We start from the raw sequence: 6,336 nt of genomic DNA on the forward strand, positions 1-6,336 counted from the left end.
TGTTTTATAATTTGAGCGAGATTGTACTCTTTCGACAAGGCAAAGGTCTATAGACCGTGCAGCCTAGTCATTTATTATTTAAGTCAAACAAATTTGCCTTCAGGGTGTTAATGCTGGCTATTAAGACTACCAATACAAACAATAATTCTTATTGGTCATATCAGTATGACATGATAGAATGACCACGAATAAACGGCCCGGTTACGAAGAAATAAAAATAGTGACAGATCGGCTTTTTTTAATGATCATGACAGTAAACCATCGAGTATATAACCAGAAATAGAGACGAAATAAGGGCCATCCCAATCATGACGTACGCCAGCGTCGCATTCGCTCAGGCAAATCCCGCGCTAATACACCGCCTGCAGGCTCTCCAAAATAGAGTCATGCGCAACGCGACGGGTGCCCGTGGTACCTGCGCAACGCTAACCTCCATATAGATTTACGGCTCCCCACAATAGCCCAATTCATGAAACAGGCATCGAGGAAATACTTCGACTTTGCTCCTCACCACTCCAACCCCCTCGTGGTGGCTGCATCTTCTTACGACCCCCTCAGGGAACAACCCCACCGCGTAAATAGGACCCGTCGGCCAAGGGAAGTCCTCAACGACCCTGACGACCTCATCACTCTCGCCACTTTGAAGGCCAACCAGATCGCTAGTCAGTCCCGTCCCTCACGCACCAACCGTCCTCGCCGGCGAGGTCGTCGAGCCCCTCATTTCAGCACGTACAGCGGTAGATTCTCTCCTACACCACGCCCTTCTGGCGGAAGTCTCCAGTAGCGCCCTGAGCCGAGGTCCGTGCCCACTAGGGCGCCCTCAGGCCCGCTACTTAGCTTTAAGTTTATTTTAGGGGTTATGAGCCTTCAGCTCGCCCTTTTTCTCCGGTGGCGCAGTAAAGGCCATCAGCGGCCAACTGCAAAATATCCTTCATAAAAAAAAATAAAAAAATAAGGGCCGTACATTCCTGGTAATTCATAAGTGATACCTACATCACTTATGAATATAAACTCTCGTTTGTACTGAAATTACAACTTAGAAAGCTGAAATAGTACAGCACCAACAACTGACCTGTGTGTATGTACGTCTCCGTATATTCCAAAAATATTCTGTATTTATTGTAATAAAGATAATATCTGTAACAATGGCGTGCTGTTTCATTCGGTGGTGTGGGGAAAAACAGCAAAACATCTAATTACAAAACAAACGGAATCAAATTTCATCGGTAATTAAATACGTAATTTTACAATTTTCGTCCATTATAGCAAAGCTTAAGTTAACTGGTCGATTTGAAGTGAAACAATTGACGACACCCGTCAATTGTTTCGAATACGGGCTGGCCAATCGGAGCGCAATTGTCACAGTAATGATATGGTAGAATAGTTATCAAACAAATTAAATGACATTTTGTCTATTTCTGGTTACCTACTCGATGTAGTAAACATAACACTTTTGGTGTGGTAGAATTAGCAACTGTGTTGTTAAAGCATCGCGACTTAATTACTGCAGACAGATCTTTATGAGCATTACGTCAGACCACACCGCGAACTAAACTAACCCAACGATTCCGCTAGCTATGTAAAATATGTCGCCCTTCTGCCGCTCTTCACCCTCGCACGTAACCATAGTCACTACGTGACGTACGTGGGATAAGGTAACTAGCTTCGTTCGCGATTTGGCCTGCGCTTTAGTTTGCAAACAAAAGGGTATTTAATAAAAACAACTTAAAAAGCGATTCAGTCCCTTTTATTATGTAGGTAATGTCATGTAAAAACAAATCAATCACATCAGTTCAAACGATTCTAAACCAAGTGATCCGATATATATTAAAAAAACTATAATTAAACTTTATACAAAGCCTACCTCCACGTGAGAATCGTTCAACAAATCGTCAAATATATAGGCACCATTAAAAAAGCACGTAACAGTAGCGTAAGGGTGTTTCAAGGGATTACATAAATTCGTTTTTTTATGACGTCAAGTCATGGGACGAACAAGTCGTGCACTTAGTGGCAAACAACGCCTGTCCATAACAGTTGCAGTGAAAAAAATGCCTTCCTATTCCCTATTCCCTTCATCATACTTAAAGTCATGGCGATTAATAATTTTAATATTTAGTAAAATTGAGTCGATTTATATACAAACTATACCACGCGTCGTTCCGTGTGTAGAACTTGTGAATAGGATCCTCTTACAATTATTTAGGCTCAATTTATATTGCCGCGAAATTGTACATATCATAATGAATTCTATGTCAATCTCATAAAGTATAAAAGAGATACGACACGGTAACTGTCGAAATTTCCGAAACTGCGCGAGAACATTCCGCAAGACACATGATCTGTCTTTGGCTCGTATGTCGTTCGTACGTTACACAAGTTCATTATGCTATGGTAAAATTAGCTTCCATTCCGTTCCGCGGTGATGTAAATTGAGCTTAGGTGTAACAGGTCGTAAAATTTTCGTACTGTCTACTGCAATTAGATGCAATAAAGATACGAACGGCCAGCCTAAGAGGGCACCTGCCTAATTACATATTACCTACAGTCATAGTCCTATATTATTTTATCTACACCCATATCATAAACTCTCTACATTGTGTTCAAAAACCGCAAATTACGACCAGCATAAAGGTAAACTGTTTTGTTGGAACAAATTTCTTGTATGTGAAAATGTTATTATTGCTTCTAACATCGAATTCGATGTTATTATTACATTCAAATTTCGAACATCCTTGAAAAACAAAACAATTTGATTTGACCACAATTCTAATATCAGTCGAGATGAAGTTTTATTCGAAATGAAATGTCAATAGCCAACAATTTTAACAATTCCACACGTTACTTGATATCGAAAGTCGCGCAAAACGACGGAGCCATAGATACAAAAGTTGAAGTTGATATCGAACGATATGATAGTTGGGACCGATTCTAGTTTGTCTATGAATTAAAAATAAAAACTACGGTTGTGACATTCGTGAGAAAAGTTTTTATTTGCCGCCATTTCGACAGTCGTAACATGCGGTTCCTGAACACATCACAGAGAGCTTAATAATATGTGTGTAGATAAAGCAGTATACACTGCTTATGTAACTGTACATAATTAGGCATTAAAACATTCGTGTGATGTTTCATAAACCCACACTCTTCTTCTAATGCTTTTTATTATGTAACAGTCACAAAAACTACTATAGATTTATGATAGATTTACATCCTTTATTTTGCCACTGTTGCGATTTGGGTACTTTACTAACATTTATAGCGTGACACGTATTGAATGCTTATATTATGTGAAATAAGTTTGCAGTGAAATATTGAGCTTAAATAAAAATACAGGGTGTAACAAAAAGGTTTAGTATTCGTCGTCGAAGCTGCACAAAATATACATATAAAGTTTATGTCCACCACGGCAATTGGTCTCACACTAGGGAAACCCGTAGATAGTTTCTCTGGTACTATTGGGAACCTTATTTGGGACCTCATGATAACTTTGACAACCCAAAATGTAAGTGTACCCTTTTCGTTACATCAAATATTAATTTTAGGATGAAAAAGAAACTCGAGATTATACACATAAACATATAAGTATAATTTTAAATATTATGACATATTAAATGCCTAATAAAATGTACAACATTTATAACACCCTGTATGGAAAAGTTTTACCATTGAAGCCACTTCCCTATGCATCAAGTAAAAAATTAAAGCAGTTTAATTAAACACGGCAATAACAATTTATCAATTTTAACATCTTTCGTTAACTTAATGCATATAAAGAAAAGTATTATAAGTACTAACTTTTTAAAGTCATAATTATGCAAACTCATTTCATTAATGGTAAAATACCCAGTTACATATTGCTGAAATGACGCTCATTCCACATCAAACCGAACAGTTAATTGAATTGATGATAATTAGTAATATAAAAATGTAAGATTTTTAAACATTTTGAGTCATTTTTTTCGCGAAACGTAACTTCCATCTTATAAATAATGTGGAATGCAAGTGCAAAGTTTAAAAATAGAAATCATCAATCAAAATAAGTATTCGGTTCGACGTTGTAAATGATGAACAATGCGAATATTTATGAACTTAAAACATGAAATAAATAGTATTTTTTACATCACAAAATCGTCAAACATCAGTCGAAATACGAGTAGATACGAACACTTGATTCATTCATCGTACAGTATGACATATGCATTAAAAAGAGGACTAGGAATTGGTATTTGATAGGTACTTTTTGTAGAACTTATAAATCTACAGAAATATATGAGGTAATGTGTTTTTTACAACATGTAGTATTGTTTTTTTGGCTTCCAGTAAAAACTTCAATCATAAGAGAATAGATGAGATTATGGTTTTCAAACATTTTACATTAGACTGCACATTTTTAAAGAACGTCAAGATTTGGAATGTATAGATTTTTCGATGAAGCTCTTCGTGGACAGAGTTTAGTAAAGAAATCAATTTCAAAAATCGTTGATCATGTGGATATTTTAACGACAAAAAATGAATTTAAATCAATTGAGCATATTAAGAATCTTGATAGAATCAATCACACCATGACTAAATTAAATTGTTGCTGTTGTTGATATGCTCAGATGGAAACAAGTTACTTTAACACCTTAGACAATAACTTTGAGTTTAGCGCATAATTTAATAAAAATGTAACTAAAAATAAAATGGAAGAAAATTAATTTGCTACTCCGCGAACCCAGTGAACGTTAGATCGTGCAAAATAGCGCTTGTGTTGAAATTTTTTCATGCAGTTAATTTCCCCACCCTCCCTCCGCATAAAATTAATAGCACAAGCGCAACTAGAGTCACAGACACCACCACTAAAAATATACCCGACACATGTTTCGTCTCTCCACGAGGCACCCTCAGGGGCCTCCTGCGATTAATTTTATGCGAAAGGGAGCGTGGGAAAATTAACTGCATGAAAAAATAATCAACACAAGCGCAGCTATTTTGCACGGTTTAACCTTCACTTGGTTCGCGGAGAGGCAAATTAATTTACTTTCATTTTTATTAACATGTACGCAAACTTCCACAAAGTAACGCCTGAATCTATCAATTACCTTAAAATGTAAGTTTCGAGTTCTGTTATCAAACAACAAACTCACCACAGTCATTTCAATGATAATGACAAGATATGACATATAGTTTAGTTCTACGATAAATTGTGAAACATGATTGAATAATTGCCGATATTATAAAAAATCGTATTTTGTACAATCAATAATAAAATTATTTCAGCAAACGGTTTCCTTTTTCGAACACAAGAGTAGTACAGTTATCTTTTTTTTCCATATGATTAATTGTCTCCATCTCGCTCTTTACTTTTAACACGTCACAGATAATTGTTGATGTTTAAAAGTAATACTCATCATCTTGTCAAGCAATTCTCATTCAAATTTGTGTAGGTCATGATACGAATTTTAACAATTCAGTTTTACCACATAACTGCATGGAACACGGCTGGTTCCTTACAAGCTGGTGGTTCACAAACACTAGTAGATTTATATCGTCAGTATTTTCTATTACTAAATATAGTAGTTTTTGTTTTATAATTAAGATACACTGCATGTTTAGATGGCTGTTTAGATGATTTATATTATACCAATACTCTGTGTAAACTTGTCATGGATAAAAACTGACCATAATAAATAGAGCCGCCCTTTTCAAATAAATAGATTAAAAAGAACAGGACAACATTCTACATAAACGTTTATTGGAATATAAAAGAGTTCAAATTTGTCTCTCTTTCGACTTACATTTGACTAATAAAATAAAAAAACAGCTACATGAAATTAAATTTCCATTAACTAACACCGCAGTGTGCGTAATTGTAATTTGCATTAACAAGAATTGGATCTTTTAATTTCGTCAACTGTTTTGAATAAAAATAAATACAAAACTTAAAAACCTGTATATTATGTATAACGTACATACACCAACGCTTCTATTTACCGTCTATTACAAATATATATACTCAGGTATGCTGATATAAAAGCTGTATAGAAATGCTGGTGGATGTATAGAAGACTTTAGGATATTGAAAGAGCCGTTTAGTCCTAAGAGTTTTTCCATGTTAAACACAGTATTTAAGCCGTATTAGAAGTGACAAGGGGAACTCGAAAGATGTTTTTATTGTATTCGAAGACTGCCAAATAACAAAGTCACTAAAAATTGTTTCAGACTACCTCACCAACTGCCTGGTCTTAGAATTCCCTGTACTGTGAGTACCAGAATTCGCTCTGGGACACTTCCCAGAGTACCCAGACCAGAAACAATTTAGAAAAGTTTACTTCCCAATTTGGTGAATACGTG

This window comes from Hyposmocoma kahamanoa, unplaced genomic scaffold (assembly GCF_003589595.1).
Source record: "Hyposmocoma kahamanoa isolate Upper Pololo Valley unplaced genomic scaffold, ASM358959v1 202, whole genome shotgun sequence".
Lineage (NCBI taxonomy): Eukaryota > Metazoa > Arthropoda > Insecta > Lepidoptera > Cosmopterigidae > Hyposmocoma > Hyposmocoma kahamanoa.